This window comes from Eublepharis macularius, chromosome 2 (assembly GCF_028583425.1).
Source record: "Eublepharis macularius isolate TG4126 chromosome 2, MPM_Emac_v1.0, whole genome shotgun sequence".
In the NCBI taxonomy this organism is placed as follows: domain Eukaryota; kingdom Metazoa; phylum Chordata; class Lepidosauria; order Squamata; family Eublepharidae; genus Eublepharis; species Eublepharis macularius.
This window is the reverse complement of record NC_072791.1, coordinates 78293116-78313640: the sequence shown is the minus strand read 5'-3', so window position 1 is coordinate 78313640 and position 20525 is coordinate 78293116. Positions and strand designations below refer to the sequence as shown.

The 20525-nt window shown below is 46.4% G+C and overlaps 1 protein-coding gene across 1 annotated transcript in view; it reads left to right on the top strand.

Moving 5' to 3' along the window:
- The first annotated feature begins 2203 nt into the window (after positions 1–2203).
- MADD (MAP kinase activating death domain) overlaps positions 2204–20525 on the top strand; it is a 114243-nt gene continuing 95921 nt past the window's right edge. The window contains exon 1 of the mRNA XM_054971905.1: positions 2204–2275. The gene's annotated coding sequence lies outside the window, so the exon portion shown is untranslated. The remainder of the gene's footprint in view (positions 2276–20525) is intronic.

Genomic DNA, 20525 nt, shown 5'->3' with positions numbered 1-20525 from the left:
AGAGCTAATTATATAGAAACTGAAGAGTCAGATATGTGAAGAAAATGAAAGTTTGAAAATGAATGACTGTATAGACCCAGCATATTGTTGAAATTGATCATTTGTGAGAGAAATTATATGATGCCTTGGTTTGCTGCATACATGAACCACTGGAGGGAATTTTGTAGCTATAAATAATATGAAAGACATTACTGTAGTTTTGGGGGACAATACAAAGTCATTAATATTTATAAGAGTTTGCCATAAGTTCAGTGGGGTGCAGATTGTGCCTTATTTCGCTGGAGGAGACCACTAGTGAGATCTTGTGGAGAATGATGCTCACAATTTTTCTGGGCTACAAGAAGAGGAATCTGTAGCCTGTTTAGTTTTGTTCCAGTTTTTGGCCCCTTGTGGTCACACTGATTTCAAATTTTTCAAACTGGCATTCAAATATTGGCTTTGAAGCAATGCATCTAGCATGGAAACCATATTAACTCAAAAGCAGAGATGTGAAGGTAGGGAATGGGGGAAAGGGACAATAGATATATTTGGGCAAAATCAGGGTTTTGTTTTCCCCCCACCCTTAAATTTCTCAAATGGAAAACTTCGGGGACCACTATAAAAAAAGTACTATGGGATGTTTTCTGTTTTGGAATTTGTGAAGTGCTTTCAAAGACAAGGCTTTATCCACTGAAAAAGTTTTTATTCACTCACTGAAAATGTGTTTTATTATATAGCCCTGTGGTGTCTTTATTAAATAGAAACTGATCTTTATATTGATGTATAAGAACCTAGGGAATTTTTTCATTGCATGGGCCTACAAAAAATGGCTAAGAGTGCCTTCTGGGAGGTAAACTGTATTGCCTCTCTCCAGAAGAAAATTACAGAGGGATGGCTTCAGTCATGCCAGGCTGAATATGGACCAAAGCACTTTGTCCGTTGTGCTTTATGGCTTACATGTGGAATGTGCAGGGAAAGACTGAGAAGCCAAAATAGCTCTGGAAAAGGGCTCTCGACTCCTGCCCCCATACTCCTTCACCAGGTGGCAGACTGAAGAGCAGATGGAGGAAGAGGAAACTGCTGTGACCCTCACCAGAAACATCTGGCTTCTGACCCAGACTATATATTACTGTGCTGTGCTCCTCATTTCCTGTCAAACTGTGTTTAGGCTGGCACTGGGTAAGCTAGATGCCACCATGCCCATGCTTATCTTTGCTAGCCACACTTTGCATGCTGGCAGAGCAAAGCTGGACACCACTACAAGTGTGTTTCTCCTTGCTAGCCACACTGTGCCTGTGCTGGTGATGTGAAACTGGGCATTGCAGTGTTTATGCTTTTTCTTCCTGGCTGCACTGCACTCAGGCTGGCATAGGATGAAGTCTGGGTGGTACAGTGGTTGGAGTGCTGAGTGAGGATCTGGGAATCCCAGACCCCCTCTGTCATGGTAGTTTGCTGGGTGACCTTGTACTAGTCACACTCAGCCTACCTTACTCACAGGGTTGTTATGAGAATAAAACAGAGATAACAATATAACTGAATTCAGGTCACCATTGGGGAGAAAGGTGCGTGTGTGTGGTAAATTAAATAAATAAAACAATAACTGTCCTATGTGAGTCATCGGTTTGGTAAACACATTGCTACCAGTAGAAAAGAGCAAGAGTCCAGTAGCACCTATAAAACTAACAAAATTTGTGGTAGGGTACAGCTCACATCTGAAGAATCTTTTCTATTGCTACAGACTAACACTGCTCCCTATCTTGACATTGCTACCAGGCTATGATTAACTTTAAATTGTTAATAAATTTTAATTCAGGTCTCTGACTACCTTTCAATAAATCCGTATGTTGATGAATGGTGGAGGAGTATCTCATATTCAGGAAGGTGGCAGTATTTATTTGGAAAGTGCTGCCTGTTTGGAGATTTATTTGACCACTTTTCTTCTATTGTGATAATTTAATAGCACTTTAGCAGTCCCGGGAGTCAAGGGCCTTTTGTTATCCAAAGCTGGTAGCGGCGGCTTGAGCATTTCCCCTCCACGGGATGAGGGAAGCGCTGGCCGTGGTGCTCAAGGCCCTGTCAGCGACTCTACAGCGCCTCTTCCCGCCTCTTCGGGGGCTGGCGGACTTTTTTTCGCCTTTGCTCTGTGGAATGGTTCGTTCTCCCCCCCCCTCCCTTCCGCTGGTTGGTTCGGTCCGCCCCTTCACTCTGCTCCAGGCTTTCGATGCGGAACTGGTCGGGCGGCTGGAGGCTTGGCGGAGCTTGCGTGCGAGGAGGAGGATGCGGCCTCCACTGACAGGTAAGAAGGGCAGGCCTCGCCTCGGGCCGGAATGTCTGCGACGTATAAGGGGAACGGCTGGGAAGCGCAGGCTTGTGAGAAGGGGCGGTGAGGGTTGCGCCGTGGTAGGAGGTTGGTTTGCTTGGGTTAGCGAGGTGAAGGGGTGCCTGCCTGAGACCAGGGATATTTGGGGACCTGACAGGGCAGTTGGTGGGGTGTATGTGGTGGATATAGGGAGGGAGGGCTCTTTGCATGCCGAGGACCGGGCCGGAGGGGGGGGGGCTTGTTTACGCTTGGCAAGAGAGGCAGCTGGTGGGAGTGCTGCGTGACGAAGCACGGATGTTGCGGGGGGGGGGGCGTGAAATGGAAGGTGAGAAGGGAGGTGTTGATCGGTGCTGGGTGAAGCGTAGTCTTAAGGGGGAGGTGGGAGGAGGAAAGCAAGGACTTGGGCATTAGAGGACTGCTGCAGTTGCCTGAGGCAGCTATATAGATGTATTTAGGAGGGGTGCTGGTTCTGTTTCTGTGTGTGATTTGACTGGCTTCTCTCCCCCGCCCCCGTGATACCTTTGGGTGTGTGTGTGTGTGTGATGACGATGATACATTTGAGTAGATTGCCTTCATCCTTCACTCTATCCAACCAGCCTCTGGAGCTGAGTAATATAGACACAGCTGCAGCTGCTTTCCAGGGAGTTGCTCTATATGGAAGCTTGGCCAAGGTCTTTGTGAGAGGAAGGTGCTAAAACGCAGCTCCAGAGTTTCACTGCTGCTGTCAATGGAGATTTTTCTTCTGACTTACTGGTGTGCTTTATATCATCCTAGAATCCCTTTAATCATCTTGTATTCCACACAGAAAGGGCAAGGATCTGTGCATGTGTTATGCCTTACAGAAGGTGTTGGTGATATAAATTTTGATTTACATTTTCTGAACTCCATTCTGCTGGAAGATAACAAAAAGATAGTGGTTTGTAGTATTTGAAGACACCATTTACTAACAGCCTAAAAGAGGAGCAAACAAGTTGTAAAGAGAGGTTCTTGGGTGCTCAAGTGGCACTATAGAAAATAGTGTGTGTAGGGTGCCTATATAATATACACAATTATATTGGGTTTTCTGGAGATACTGCATGAGTCTCTCGTCTATGGTAAATAGTTACTTTTGTACCTTATTTGTATGATGTCTCCCATAAATGTAGTTTCCATTAAACATCCACTTTCATCAGAAAACCACACCCTGTTGAAATGTCAATTGGCAATATATTTTATACTTTTTGGGGGGGAAGGTAAACATATTAGGCCATTTTGGAAAGCAGGTAAATTTACAATGCAATCTTAATCAAATAAGTCCCATTGAGTTCGGTGGATCTTACAATCTAGTACATTCCATAGTCTGCAGTCTGAATTACATTTATCTGGGAGTAAATCCCATTAAATTGGTTGGGACTGGAGGTCAAGGACATTTGCACATGAGATGTTTTAGCAGTTCCTGCAGCTGTAATATAAATGCACAGCAAAACATTGATTCAGTTTCGTGGAGGACAAGGCAATCAATGGCTACTACTCACGATGGATATCTACTCCCTCCAGCATGAGTGGCAGGATTCCTCTTTCTATCAGTTGCTGGGGAGTGTGGGCAGGAGGGTGCTGTTGCAATCACCCTGCTTGTGGGCTTCCTGGTGGCAGCTGGTCGGCCACTGTGTGAACAGAATGCTGGACTAAATGGGCCTTTGGTCTGATCCAGCACGGCACTTCTTATGTTCTTATGACTTAAATGTACATCTGTTTAAAAATGTTTCTATTTATTTTGTGGCTTGCATTTATAGCATTCACATGTCTACAAAAATGGTGCAAGGGCTCATGTTATGTGAAAGCATTCTAATGATTCTATTGTATATAAAAACATTTGGACACATTCTGACTTTCAGACACAGAGCTTAAAATGTATATTCTATTTTTCTTTCATTCTGTCACAGTATTCACATATGTTAGAAATAGCATGTGAATAATCAAATGTTCTTTCATTCACCGGTATGAAAAATAAGATCTTTTGACTTTGAGTCCACAAGGGAAAAGAGAATTTTACAGCTGTGGGAGGGTCATGGAGAATTATCTCTATATATGAGAATTATCTCATCCCCAATATTCAATATTGAAGACCCAATATTAATATTTCACAAATGTACTTATACTGCTTGTATAGTTTGCACATTCCTCTCTTGATTTTTATGAGAGAAGCTATACATAGCTTCTGGGATGAATAACAGTTGTATTTAAAGAACAGTAAATTTGCTGCCGTTGGAGTATACGTATTTCACACTCATGTGAAGAAACAGTTGATATGCTTAAAAATGGCTTTACATGTCATTGTTTTGGACCATTTGTGTACTTTAGGATGTGGCTATTTATGTGCTGATCTGCAGCCAAATTATTACCAATTTCTGTAGTTTATACAACAGTAAGCTATTCTGTATCACACCTCTTTCACTTTTTGGATAGCACAATATTGTTCCAGTCCAGTTTTTAGATCTTTTATTTGTGTGTATATCCATCAACAGAGATACTTTATCTGTTTAATGTCCTGAAAAATTGCACATAGAAATACACCTACCTTTCATATCTGGTAGAAAATGGGCATTTTTAGTATCTGATTCTCTTTGTACTGAGTAGAAAAAGGGAAAGGCAAACTAGCTTGGCCTACACATGGCTGTCATGATGGTTAAATATGGAACTAGCTCATTTCCAAACTTTTTAGTGCTTTCACAGAGATTTACTTGAAACATTTGTATTGTGTATTTTGACCAATGTATAAATCTTCTGGCCCTGCCTACATTGGTTTCAGTATGCTTTCAGATTAGTTACTCTGGATCTGCCACTAGTCTAATAAACAAGAGTTCTGAGATATGGTAGACTTCTCATTTGGGCAGGTTTTGAAAGGGTTTTTTTCTTGTCTTTTTGGGAAATAGGGTAAAACTAGGAAAATGACTGTACTGTATTCTGTATTCTGTATTCTGAGGGACTGTATTCTGAGGGACTCATCTTCAGCAGAGGCTTGATTAGTTTTTCTGCGGGATGAAAGCTATGCTTTATCTACTGCATCTAGGATTTTTCTTGTTTTTTTATTACATGTCTGATTGAATCTTGTGTCTTCACACAATACTTTGAGAAATACTGTGAGTGTTGATCTATGTGGAAAATTGCATTTTCCTTTTTCCTCCACCTCTTTTTGTGTGTTTGTTACATTGTTTGCATTTATAAATTGTATTTATGCAAATTAGTGTTTGCAATTACATTAATATAAAGCAATAAATACAGACTCTACATTCTACTCTCTCTGGTGGAAGATGGCATATGTATATAAAGATAGAACGAGTACAAGTACAAGGAATTTCTCAGAAGGCCAGATATATTGTGAGAGGATCGCAAATAGGGAGGAAACACGGGGAAACAAAAAGTTGTATGAAGATCATTGCAGTGTGTATTTAAAAATGTGATTATGAAAATTTAGAGATATAGAGACTACTATATTACCTAAACAAATTAGTCCCAAAATTTATCAGATTATAGACATTTTGTTTGCTGCTGATGCTCAGGTGCTGATGTGGCAAGGAGGTTTATTGGTTACAACTGATGTACTTGTTGCACATCTCCCTACAGATTTTGTCATAGATGCCTTTGTAATCTTGGGCTTGGGGTTAGCATACCTTATGACCACCAACTCCCATATATATCTGCCTGTCCAGTCTTGCTGTTTTTGAAGGCCTTGCTTTGGGTGCCTCTGACATCTGAGGCTAGATGGTGGCAAATTGAGAGAGTGCCTTCTTGGTTGTGTCACCAAAGCTTTGGAACTCCCTTCCGAGGGAGATTTGTCAGTTTTCCTGTCATTGTCTTCAGCCAACAAGTAATGACTTCTTTTGTTTCATTTGGCATACCCCCATGTAAACTCCTATGAGCTCAAATTCACGTTGTAATCTACCCTTGAAGCTTATTTGTTTGAGGACAGCCACTTTTAGGTCAGCAGTGGAATATCCTGGAACATTAAAATATTTTGAGTGTTACGATTTTTAACTTCAGATTTATGTCCATTTGTTGTTGGATAAAGGGAAGATTACAATGTGAGATTGCCCAATTTGTGTTCATTCACAAGTTCAGAACAATGGGACCCCTGGGCTGAATAAGAGACACAGGGTTCTTATCATATTTTAGACGCTAATTTCTGCTCTGATCAAACCATTGTATCCTTTCCTATTGAGTCCCTTCTTCTCTTCAGTCCTCCCACCTCCGGACTGGAATATAAAGACTCAAGGATCTCTGCTCCTCCTTGTATCTGAAGAAGAGAGCTTTGACTCTCAAAAAACTGTACCCTGAAAATCTTGCTGGTCTGTAAGGTGCTACTGGACTCAAATCCTGCTGTTTCCCTTCTTTTTTTATTGTAAATGCTTTCAGTGATTCTTAGAGAGAAGTGATGTTACTTCTGGGTTTTCACACTGTCACTGAGAGTACCCCCCCCCATATTCCCCCCAGACTCCTGCTGGTTGCCAACTGCTGGCTGGCACTTCCATATCCTGGAGGCTGTTCTTAACTTGCCACATGTATCTGGGCAAATGGGTGACTAGAAGCCTGGACTAAGCAATTATTATGAGATGATGCCTTTTTCCTTCTTAATCCTGCAGTCCTTTGCTGTACATTATAGCTTATTATACTATGTGTATGCTAAAATGTTACGGTGCACAATGTATGGGTCAAATGCATGTTCAGGTAATTGACCGTTTTTACCACACTGAATAGGTCAGTCCAACAGTTACATTAAAATGCTGCTTTAACATAGCTACCTTATGAGAAAAATGGTGGTGCACAACCATTTATTTCTATTTACTTACATGCCACCTTTCTCACTGAAACTAAAAGAAGAAATTAAAATAAACAGTGGAATAAAGAAAACAGTGTAAGACAAACATAAACAGTACAGCAACTGAATAACAAAAGTTCAAGCCTGGTGAAGTACTAACCGGATAGTACATGCTGCAAGCCTTGAATATGTCTTTTAAGGCAGTGGTATTCAACGGTCGTTCATGACGAGCCAGAGTTAGAACCCTGAGGTGGGTTGCAGAGCCCTTCCTGGAGGGTCATGGAACCCAATGGGGTAGCTGCTTTTTTGTTTTCTTTTGGAAGGATCTGCTGTGTAGAGAGCAAGTGTGCAATGCTTTCTGACGCCCTGTCCTGCATGCAAAGAAAGGTGAGACCACTCAGTGGTGGAGAGGATTCCTCCTGCTGATTTTGTCTTGTTCTGCACTACATACACCGGCTGGTGTTTGAATTCTCTTTCCTGTTCCCAACTTTTTGGTATGTTGTTGCCTGCAGTACAGGCCTTGATGTGCCCATAACTCTGGCTCTCCCTTTTCTTGTCACATATTTGCAGCTCAGTGGGCCCAGGTCTGCTGTTTTAAGGAATCTTTACTGCATTGTTGCCATAGTCTATAGGAACAAAACAATTACGTGTTGCATTCAAATTGGCTAACATCTTTTCTAATGATTTAATGCTAGCAGCAAATATCATACTAATGAAATACTCAGATAGCTTTAATAGGTAAGTTGCAAACAAAGATTCTGAATGTATTGGGAATGGAGGGGCTTCAATCTGGATAATGCAGCTAGCATAAGTTAAGTGCTGTGAACATGAGGATGTAATGTTCTGCATATAAATAGTTTGGGCTTTACTTCTTCTTAGCATGGGGTTTTAAAATATTTGTTACTGTAGGTTTAATGTGGGCCTATGAGGAAAGAAAAAGAGGGGCTGAATGGGTGAGTAGAGTATAATCTGATAGGCTAGCAGTTGTACTCTGGGGGTGGAGTGAACTACAGGTTTTAGTCAGAGAACCAAGGGAAAGGTTTTTAGTCAGCCTTTGTATATCTCAGAGAGAGGTTATTTTGATGGGCAGTGCAATCCTGAGGCTTGTTGGGCCGTCCGTGCCTGCGTGCCCACATACCTACTGTGCCACTTACCTGCTCCCTAAGGACTTTTGTGGGAGAGTCACACCAGCAGTCGAGCCTGGCAAGGTGTGGCTAGGAGAGAATGCTCCCTAGTTGTCCTGGCAATGCCAGCAGAATTCACCAATTGCCGGGCGACAGCACCATGAGTGTCAGGGAAAGGTGTAGCCAGTCCACGAGCTGGCCTGTGTTTGCCGTCGCCAGCTGCCAATACTACTCCCCCGTCCTGCAGAGAGTGGGTCACAGGGCAGAAACTCCCCCATGATCAGGCTTGCTGCACCTCAGTAGAGGCACCTGCCTCAAGAGGAGCCCTGCTCCGAGTGGGGGGAGTTAACCTGAAGGTGTGAACAGGGTGCCCGCCCACCCACTCACTAAACCTCTATTTCTGAGAAGGGCCAGGCTGGCAGCTGAAGCACAGCTTGCTTGAGAACTCCTCCCACCAGCTGCTGTTGCTTTGAGAAACATGATTCCCTCCTTGAAAAGGAAGACCAGTAAGGCAGCAGGACCCAGCAAGGATTGCACCCACAGCCCCCAGCACTCAGGATCAGCCCACCAAGTCTCAGAGAGGCAGCTACTTACAGGCAACTGGGGGCAGGTTCTGAAACGAATGACGAGAATGCCCATTGGAGAGACTGGAAGGCTCATTGGATATGATGGGAGCCACAAATGCCCATTGACTTGCAGCGGTTCCATTAAAATACATCACTACATCAAATCAATGCGAGGAGAATGCTGAGTGAACGTCGAGAACTGTGCAGTGGTTCCAAGATGAAAGCCTCCAGAGTGGATGACAACCTCTGGGACCAGAAAAACTGCTCTGGGATCCATCATCTCATCCTCAGTGCAAGATTCCCAAAGTCCATCCCTTTCTCCGCTAGCAGCAAAAGGGAGAGCCTCCAGCAAAAGGGAGAGTGGTCTGGCCTTGCGAGATGTTTGAGTTTAGAAGAATTTAAGCAATTAAGCTACCTCCCTACTTACCTGGGGTCGTGGGCACCCTGGCTGGAGGTTATGTGGGGTGCCTGAGGAGCTGATTGGGCATGGGGAAGGGGGCTTGGCTGCTGTGAGGCACAAGCGGATTGGTCCCTGCAGTAGTCTGCATCCTATGCTCTGCAGGGCTGCTTGGGCCAGGGCCTGGTGCAGGGGAATCAACTTTCTGCCATTGCTGGGGGTGTTCTCATGCGTGAAACAGCTTAGGGAGCGGACTAAGTTGCCCACCGCCCACTGGTGCAGGGACATGCCCCAGTTATGCCCACGTGCAGCCACCATGGCTGGGTGCTAGTGGAGAACCCAGGCAGATCGGTGCTGGGCTGCTGTGCCATCATGGGGGGTTACACTGGCATGAGTCTGGGATATGCCAGCATAACTCCTAGTCACTTTTCAGGGTGCTTCCCTCCCCTTCAGGATTGCGCTGTAAATCTAGCGAACTGTGTTGAAATCTGAAGGAGTTTTTTTCCTGGGTAAGTCAGGCAAACAGTGTGTGCACCTGAGTTAGTCTTTGGATGTCTCAGAGAAAGAATTCTGGCTAAATCAGGGAAACTGTGAGGAAGCCTGAGAGCCTAATTCTGTCCAAGTCAGGCAAATTATGTGTGCACCTGTGTTAGTCTGTTTATATTTGAGAGAAAGATTATCAGGCAAGCTTTGTGAAAAAGCCTGAGTGAATCTATGACTGTGTGGATGAGATGATAGTTTATTCTGTTGGTGAAGATCTGTGTGGAAAATTAGCCTGTGTGATTGAGTCTGTGAATATACGTTCATCTTCGTTCTTCTGTGCTTCCACACATGGGGACTGCGCAGGTGCAGGCCAGCCGCCGGAGAATTTTCTATAGCTTCTATGGCTCCGAAGGGGCCGTTTGTCGCGCGCCTCAGCGACCGTTTTCCCGCCCAAACGGTCACATGCTCCTCCAGCGACCAACGGCCCCCTTCCCTCAGTTCTCTTCTTGCCGCCGCTTGGAGAGAACGTGAGCTTCGTTGCTCTGTGCTTTGTGTGTCTTTTGACTTCTGGATTGATCTTTGGCTTTTGACTTCGGACTTTGGACTTCGGCTATTCTTCTGCTTATTGATTCGGACTTTGACTTGGACTCGGTAATTATGACCCGGACTGTTTGACCTCTCTCTAGCGTGCCCCTGAAGATGGCCTCAAAGGCGCTCTTCAAGCATTGCCTCCAGTGCCACACTAAAATGGCCAAGACCGATGGCCATGAACTGTGCCTATTTTGTTTGGGGGAGACCCACGTTTCAGCCTGCAGAATATGCCAAGGCTTTACTAACAAGGCCCGGCAGGACCGCAAGGCCCACCGAGGATCGTGGTGCCGAGTCCCCGTTCGGAACCGACGGCCGGCTCGATTCCGATCAGAGCGAAGCTGTCGAAGCCGAGGTCCACATCGAAGCCGAGGTCCGTTGCGACGTCGAGGAGCCCGTCGGTTCCGAGGTCTTCTTCGGAGCCACCGGCCAAGAAGAAGAAGACCAAGCATCGCCACCGGTCGCCGCGTCCCGCGCCACAGGAAGACGTCGTCGTAATCCCTCGCACGCCTTCTCCCCACCTGGGTTCCCCGGAGCCGGAGGGGGTCTCGGAGCCGGTGCCGGAACTGACGGCGTTCGAGGTGGTGCCGGCCGAGTTTTCTCCAGGGCCGAACCGAGCCCACGACCAAGTCGGAGTCGACCATCGCCTGCCCGTCGTTCTCCCTCTGCTGCCAGCCGTGAGCGGCGTCGGTCTGGAGGGAGTGTCGGCTCCGACCGTTCGGTCTCATCCCGCCACCGCCAGGCCTCCTATCTTCCCCCGCCGTACCATTGCCAGTGGGAAGGGGCACCCGCCGGTTTCTCCGGCTCGGAACTGAGGCCTTCGACGTCGAGGCAAGCGTGGTTCCCCCCACCGATCCAGGGTGAGGACTCATGGCACGGTTCCGAGGAGGGAGAAGTGGAGAGCCTGGGGGACTACCATTCTGAGTCCTGGTCCGAGCCTTCGCCGGCCGACGACGTGGTGCCGTGTACCGGCTCGCCATACGAGGACCTGAGAATCTACTCAGACCAGATGGCACGGATGGCTCAGGCGCTGGAGATGGACATCTCATCGGCGACCCCCCAGACCAAGGACAAGCTCCTGAAAAGGATCTACGGAGACAACCCGGCGTCCATCGGCTTCCCCATGCTGGAGGGTATTGAGGAGATCGTGGATAGGGTGTGGAAGGTGCCCTGTGACCAGCCTCCAACATCCAAAAGGATTGAGCAGCTTTATAAAATCAAACAGGGCACCTGGCAGGCGTTGGTGAAACACCCTCCACCCTCCTCACTGGTCACGGAAGAGTTCCACCCCCGGCGTTCAGGCCACACTTCTGTGCCAGCTGACAAGGAGAGCAGGAAACTTGACGCGCTTGGCAGACGGCAATATACGGTGGCTTCGCTGGGCCTCAGGATCGCCAACTACCAGACCATCATGGCTGGTTACCAGCTCTATCTCTGGGAGAAGTTGGCGTCCTATGTTGGAGACCTCCCACCTGAAAAGAAAGCGGTGGTATCCCTGCTGCAGACGGAGGCTGTGCGGCTGTCCAAGCAGCAGATGAACGCGGGGAGCCACGCTGCTGACACTGCTGCACGGGGAATGGCTTCGGCGGTGGTCCTCAGGCGCCACTCCTGGTTGAGGTCAACCGCCCTGTCTCAGGAGGTGCGTTCCAGGGTGGAGAGCATGCCCTTTGAAGGGGACTCGCTGTTCTCCAGGTCCACCGACGAGACCCTAAAAAAGAAAAAAGAGGACAGGCAGACGGCGCGGTCCTTGGGGCTGGCTCCTGCGGACAAGCCCACCTCCAAGCCACGGTACACTCCCCGGTACGGCCCTTACCACTACCTAGGCAGGTACCAGCAGCAGCGGCCGGGCTACCAGCAGTATCCTGCCTACCCGCAGCGGACCTATCCTCCTGCACAGCAACAGAGGAGGCGTAGATCCTTCAAGCCTCGCCCGTCACAGCCACCGGCCCAGCAGCGAGATCAGCAGGGTGCCGGAAGGCAGTACTGACAGGTCGCACCAGCCATATCCCCAAGTTTCTCAGACAGACTGAGTCCACTCCTTCCGGAGTGGGAGTCAATAACATCTGACTCATGGGTCTTAACAATTGTTGATAGGGGATACGGGCTGGAATTCATTGAGCTGCCTAGATGCAGTTCACCCCTGACAGCTGTTAATAACACTATGGCCGAGCTGGATGCGGAAATCGTGTCGCTCTTGGCCAAGGGGGCTGTGGAAGAATTGGCCTATGAGGACTCTGTAAGGGGGTTCTTCTCTAGGTTCTTCCTGGTTCCCAAGAAGGATGGGGGCTTACGTCCCATTTTAGATCTGAGGGGCCTTAATGCCTTCCTTAAGGTGACCAAATTCAAAATGGTTACATTGGCGGCTGTGATCGCCTTGCTGAAACAGGGGGATTGGTTTGTGGTCCTTGATTTGAAGGACGCATATTTTCACGTGGGAATACGGGAAGAGCACAGGAAATACCTGAGCTTCGTTTACCGGCGAAGGGTTTTCCGGTATAGGGTGCTTCCCTTTGGCCTGTCCACTGCCCCACGGGTGTTCACGAAATGTGTGGCCCCCGTGGTCTCCTTCCTTCGGGAGGAGGGCTGTACCATCTTTCCATACCTCGATGACTGGCTTATCGTGGCTGAGTCGGAGTCTAGGCTGGTGCGGGACATTGGCTTAGTACTTAGCACTTGTCAACGCCTGGGGCTCTTAGTAAACTTTGGAAAATCTAAGCTGCAAGGTTTCCTACATTGGTGCACTGTTAGACTCCGTGGAGGGTAAGGCTGTACTCCCCTTGGAGAGAGCTAGGTCCCTAAGGGGTCTTGTGTCCTTGTTTAAAAGGAACCGCTTCCAGTCCGTGCGCACTATCCAGTGCTTGTTAGGGCATATGGCGGCGGCCACCTAGGTGGTGCCCTTCGCTAGGCTGTATATGCGCCCTCTCCAGAACTGGTTTGTGCGGAGGTACGATGCTCAGCAGCATCCTCCATCCCTCAAATTCTCTATTCCAAGGGTCACCCTATCCTCCTTGGACTGGTGGCTGTCTGATGACCATTTGTTTACAGGGACCCCTTTTGGCTATCAGCATCCTGATGTCACGGTTACCACGGATGCCTCTCTGTTGGGATGGGGGGCTTATTGTGGTGATGTGTGTGTGCAAGATGTCTGGTCTGAGAGGGAAAAGACCCTCCATATTAATGTGCTTGAACTAAGAGCCATTCGTTTTGCACTTGTGTCCCTTACAGCACTCTTGAAAAATCGCCAGGTGTTGGTACAGACGGACAACACGACTGCCATGTACTACATAAATCAACAGGGGGGCACAGTGTCCATGGCGCTCTGCAGGGAAGCCACGCTCACTTGGCAGTGGGCAATCAGGAATGGCGTGACAATTCGGGCCATACACGTGGCAGGGTCAGACAATGCCCGGGCGGATGCCCTGAGCAGGGTCCTTATGTTGGACCACGAGTGGGAACTGAACGTAGAGTGCGTTGGGCCGATCTTTCAGATGTGGGGTCATCCAGATATAGATGTATTCGCAACAGCGGCGAATGCCAAGGCCCAAATGTTCTGTTCCAGGGCAGGGAGCGACCCCCTCTCTATTGGGGATGCCTTCCAGTGTACGTGGACTCAGGGCTTGCATTATATGTTTCCTCCGTTCCCTTTGATTCCCAGGGTCCTGTGCAAGATAGAGGAGGACGGGACGGACTGCATCCTGGTGGCCCCCTTTTGGCCAAGGCAGGTTTGGTTTCCAAAGCTCCTGCGGATGTCCCAACGGACATATGTGAGTCTGCCCCCTCGGCAAGACCTTCTCCTGAACGGGAGCTTAGTCCATTACGACCCCAGGAAGCTGCACCTGGCGGCTTGGCGGATCGTTCCTCCCCTATAGGTTTTTCGGAGGAGGTACAAAGGGTCCTCCTGAATGCTCGCAGACCATCCACTAGGCGTTCTTATGCGGCCAAGTGGCGCAGGTTCGAGGTTTGGGCACTTGCTAAAGGGGTGGTGCCTGTCAGCAGCCCCCTAGGGGTTATATTCGATTACTTGTGTCACCTGAGGGACCTGGGCTTGAAGGTTTCCTCTCTCAAGGTCCACCTGGCAGCTATCTCTGCTGCTCACACCCGAGTTGAGGGTGGTACAGTTTTTTCTCACCCAAAATCCCGTCAGTTCCTTAAGGGCATGTTCAACCTTTACCCACCTGTGTCGGCACCGGTGCCTCAGTGGTCGCTGTCCCTGGTGCTTTCACGTCTGATGTTGCCTCCATTCGAACCTCTGGCAACCTGCCCCTTGGACGTATTGTCGTACAAGGTGGCATTCCTGGTGGCTGTAACATCGGCCAGAAGGGTCAGTGAGCTGTCTGCGTTGCGATCTGACCCGCCCTTCCTGTTATTTCATCCCAACAAGGTGGTCCTGCGTCCCTGCCTGGGTTTCCTGCCTAAGGTGGTGTCCACTTTCCACCTCTCACAGGATATTGCATTGCCTGCGTTTTTTCCTCACCCTTCCTCGAAGGGGGAGAAGGCCCTCCATTCCCTAGACTTGAAGAGGGCCATAGCCTATTACCTGGATAGGACGAAAGGATTCCGGTCGAGCCCTCACCTGTTTGTGTGCTTTGGGGCCAAGGACAAGGGTAACAGGGCTTCTTCACAGACCCTGTCTAGGTGGATTGTAACGGCCATTAGCAAGGCCTATTCCCTAGCTGGGGTGACTTGCCCACTTCATGTCAGGGCCCACTCCACGCGGTCCCAAGCATCCTCCTCGGCACTCCTCAGGGGTGTGCCTCTAGCTAACATTTGCAAAGCGGCCACATGGTCCTCTGCAGACACCTTTGTAAGGCATTATGCCATAGATGTCAATGCGGAGCAGGATGTATCTGTGGCCAAGGCTGTCCTGCACTCCCTTTTTTCCTAAGGGAGTCTTGGAAAAGGTTCCTTGGCGTACCTGTTAGGTACCCTTGGGTGAAAAGGTGTATATATGAATATATATATATATATATATATATATATATTTATGTGTGTGTATATGTAAATACTGTGTGTTTATATATTGCTGCACAGCTTGTAGAAATGTATATATGTATGTATACATTGTTGTTGTTGTTGTTCTGTAATAAAATTGTGTTGGATTTCACCCCACCTTCCTTATTATGTGAAGCTTGGTACACTCCCATGTGTGGAAGCACAGAAGAACGAAGATGAAAACAGGGTTAACATACCTGTAACTTATGTTCATCGAGTTCTTCTGTGCTGACACACAACCCTCCCTCCTACCCCGCTGTGAATTCCAATGCACGACAATGTGATGGCTGTAACGGAAATTGGTGTTTTTAAGGTGTTATGGCTAAAGTGTATTGGTCAAGCGGCGGCAAGGAGAACTGAGGGAAGGGGGCCGTTGGTCGCTGGAGGAGCATGTGACCGTTTGGGCGGGAAAATGGTCGCTGAGGCGCGCGACAAACGGCCCCTTCGGAGCCATAGAAGCTATAGAAAATTCTCCGGCGGCTGGCCTGCGCCTGCGCAGTCCCCATGTGTGGAAGCACAGAAGAACTCGATGAACATACGTTACAGGTATGTTAACCCTGTTTTCAAGAAGATACAATTATTTTTGAAACCTCCAAGCTTAAGAAACCAATATGCTTATCAGATCTTATACTTATCAGAACTTACCTGCAGCCATCATGCTTATGTTCTTATAAATGAATTCTACTTTTGTTAAAGCAAGAAAGATCCTTTTCCCTCCTCCCAATTATTCTCACGCTCTGACCATTCTATTGAACTAACAGCTATAAACAAGCCTTCCTATATTACCTGCTAGACTGAAGAGGTCTGGGGCGGTGAAACCCAGAGAATTCCCAACTGAAGTGGTAGGGGGAGTGAGGCTTGCTGGAGCCACAGAGTTTAAAAGGTGGCTGGTGGTGGCTTGAAAGGGTCTTTTGAAGCTTGGGTGGGGGTGGAGGGACAGGAGGATGGGAATCCACTCTGCCTGCTGCTTCCTGTCCCTTGCCAGCCTCGTGCTGCTCTTCTGCCATGACACAAAGGTTGCCTCCACTCCACCACAGTTTGGCTGCCTGGATCCAATCCAGGATTATTCAACATGATCAAGCATAAATCTGACTACTTGCTGGTTCATGAATCCTGGATTGTACGCCCCTAGCAAAAGTGTGAAGGTAAAAAAAAAAGCGAGAACAGATTGCAATCAGACTACTTTCTTACTGCACTGTAATTTTGTAAGTTAAAATGAGTTTTGATTTATTTTAAAATGCTGTGAAGCAAGACACAAAGTGGTTACAAATTACAGTGTTCAGAGCTGATTAACACATTATTATTTTTAGGTGCGCTATACATGTTTTAAGTGTATGTAAAGTATAAAGTGTGAATGTGGCAAATATGTCTGCAAGTGCACTGTTCATGTAGATACATTCATCATTGAACCATATATAGCTGCGGCTTCTTGTCTGTTGTATAACTAGTAACAAACTAGATGTGCGTCTGCATATCATGTGAAATACCCCACAATGAAACCTGAATACTTTCAGCTTTTTCCATGTATTAGACTTATCCTTTGAGGGGTGGTTTGAGAAAATGTGTAGCATATCAAGCTAGTAGTTTTTCAGTATTGTCTTGTTCTATAAAGTTTAGTTTGAGCCAAAGGTTACCAAATTATTAGTTTTCAGTGCCAGAGATGAGAACCAGACACCCAATGATGAAACTTGAACATATGGAGTCTTTTTTTCACGATTAGCTTATCCTGCAATTGGGGAAAATGGCTTACAGATCAGAGAACACAACTGTGCACCTCTCATTTTAGAAGTGAAACTTCTGCATTGGATACTGTAAGCATTTGGATATTTCCAAACAAATCAGAAGGAAGATGTGTTATGTGTAGAATCAATAGAGGATATTGTGGATAGCTAAACTGCTTTGTATTCCCTTTAGTGCTCCAGTGTTGTTGCCTTACTTCAGTGCTTTCAACTGTTGAAGAGCAAGTATTGTTCGAATATTCTTTCATCCTGAGTAATATTTAAAGTAAACAAAGTAATATATAATCACAGGAAATGAGAAAAGACATATAAAAGGAAGTAAAGAGAATTTTATTAGATTCTGCCTCACCTTGTCATTCTGCAGCTTAGCAAGCATTTCATAGCTGTGAAAGATGAGGGATGGGGGGAAAGATGCTCCTGTTGCTTGTAATTTGTCTCTATCCTAATGTGAGTTTTTCGTGCACTTTCAGTTTTGTTCTGGTGCTTAAAACATCAGAAATAAATGAAACCACCAGAACACATTTTGGAATAAGAGATTTTAAAAATTGCTTAAATGCTTCTAAACATAAACATCTCGCATATGAGTTTTGTAACAGGCAAAGTGTGTTGAAACCCTGATACAACTAGCCTGTTTCATTTATTCCTTGCATACCAATTACAGTAAAAGGGAGTAACAGAGCATTTTCTGGCTGTTTAAATCAATTGAGTGTTTTCTACTTGTAGCCCACTACATTAATCATTCCTCCTCAACCCTTTCAGCTCCAAGAGCTATTTTTAACCCAAAGCCTCAATATATGACCCAGTTTACGTTTCATAGTATATGTTTCTCTCCCCTACCCCCACTCCAATCTTTCTGCTTCTCTTTAAGGATTTTTTTAAATGGTACCACTTATGAGACCCATGTAAAGTTTGGTGTTTGCCTCAGTGGTCTGTTTATAGCTACTTGTGACAAGGCTGCCGTTATGAGTATTCAGTAATGGTTGTTTGCTTCCATACAGAAACAAATATCTGCGTAGTTCTTGCTGCTGCAGCAAACGTAGAGACATTTGCAGTATTAGAGGATCATCCACACATCAGTTTCCCCTGTACTTTCCTTGTCTCACTTCCCACCATTTCTTCCTTTCTACCAGAAGGCTTCTTTAAAAGAAGGAAATAGTTAGCTCACTAAGGTGTTACAACAATCAATTGACCTGATGTACTGGTTTCCAGCTTTCATCATCCTCTCCCCAAGTCTATAGCCCTTTTCATTGCCAAAACAGAAAATGTGTTTTCCCCTTATAACTCAGCAACGAAAAGGATTAGAGACTTCCAAAGCATCCAAAGGTGCTTTGACTATGATTTTTCCAGAAGATTATACCTAGCCAGGTTTAGGAAAGATTGTAGCAAAGCAGAAGGAAAGACAGAGGCTGGATGAATAGAGGACGACATAATATGGATACTACTGAAACTGCTGCTCCTGTAAGGAAACCAAGACAGAACAAAACATCTGTGTAGGCTTTATTTTTCTAATGAGTGATAGATCTATAGCAAGTATCGACCAGATGTTCCCAAAAGGAAGATCATCAATGTAAGAGGTCCCCCCCTTTAAAAAAAGAAGATATCTGTCTAGATGTAAAAAAAACAAAGTAAGACTGGAAAACAAGCTCAAAAGCTTGCACAGTGTACAAAATCCAGCACAAGAGTCCACCCAAGTTTTCCTCTCATCCTTTGCAACTCAGAGCAGCCTTAAAGGCAGAGCTTGATAGCTGTTGTATCACTTTCACTGCCATTCAGCACGTTTTCTCCAGCACTCTCTCCATGTGCCTTCTCCCAATGCACATGCACAGTGACAAAATAACCTCTCATGTCAACTTTCCACTATCCCAGCTTGATACCACACAGCAGAGTTTTTTACCTGTGTGGAAGACAATCCCCCTCCCTTTTTAAAAAGTCAGAAAAGGTTAAAAAATGTAATTTTTCTCTCTCTCATACACACATACACCTCTAATTCAATTAAATATATTGCCTGGCTCACAGAAGAGTTGGTCTACACCTAATACAGCCCTTGTATACCCAAGAGATCTGGAAATGACATAGATCCATCAACCCACCAAGCTCCTGTTCCCACTGTGGTAGGGGAGAAAAAAACCTACTGGTGTCACAAGCTTGATAACATCACTTCCGTGGAAAAGCTGGAAGCGACGGTGGTAGTTCTAGGAATCTAGAAATGTTTTACCACATTTTCCAAAAACTCTGTGGTAAATGTCCAGTGATTCCTAGAGCTTCTGCCATCACTTCTAGATTTTCCCTGCAAGAAATGTCATTGTGTTTGTGATGCTATCCTGCCACCATGTCCCTGCCTTCAACCCTAGGATGACACAGGCTTGCCAGGTTGCTCTTGGTGAGCTGCAGAGGGGGCAAAGGGAGATGCAAGCGATGGGAGGGTTTCTTAACTTTTGCACGTGTATGTTCCAGCAACGAGATGATGTCATTTCCAGCAATCACAATTCTCTTCGTCAGATGCATCTGACGAAGAGAATTGTGATTCTCGAAAGCTTATGCTACAATAAAGTTGGTTAGTCTTAAAGGTGCTACTGGACTCTTTGTTTTTGCTACTACAGACTAACACGGCTAACTCCTCTGCATCTATTTCCGGCAATGACACCCTCTATGGTTTTTGCCCAAATATCAGAGCTTCACCTGTTGATGTGATAATGTCATTTCTGTGTGACATCCTCACATTGCCAGTGATGTCACAGTGTTGCCTAGAAGCACTTGCTAGGAGGGGTAAGTTCCCCCATTTCTTCCCCCTGAGCAGCAGTGGGGGTATAGGCCAAGGGTGGAGAATCATCCACCCCCAGTGGGGGGCTGGCAACCCTAAAATGGTGTAGGATGTCTTCAACAACAAATTCTAATTTCATTTGGGTGAAAACAGAATAAGAAGGGAAGTGGGATGCAATTACTTGAAGGGGAGGAATAAATTGAAGAATTTCATACACATAGGAGAATGTGAGATAAATAAAACAGCACAGAAAACTAACATAGCCTGAATAAACTGATTCCCTAGTTTACTGGCTTACAAATCCTGAGCCATATTGGTCTAACATGGGCCAGTTCATCAAGGGATCTCTTTTCCCCTTGCTTGCTCCTGGGAAAGGCAAAGGTAGCTCTCTCCTAAGGGTTTTGTCATTTTTCTGTCATCACACCCCTTTAAATAGTTCCTTGGAGGAAGGGTTGGGCACAGGATTAAAATTTATAGATAAACATGGCTTTTTTCCAGCAGGAACGTGGTGGAACGGAGTTCCGGCACCTCTTGAAAATTGTCACATGGCCAGTGGCCCCGCCCCCTGATCTCCAGACAGGGGAGTTTAGATTGCCCTCTGTGCCACTGCTGCAGAGGGCAATCTAAACTCCCCTCTGTCTGGAGATCAGGGGGTGGGGCCACCGGCCATGTGACCATTTTCGCCGAGGGTGATTTAAACTTTAAAAAACTCTCCCCTTGTCCCAGCAGACCCAAAGTGACGTCATTGTGCGGTCCTGAGTTCCACCACCTCTTTTCCTAG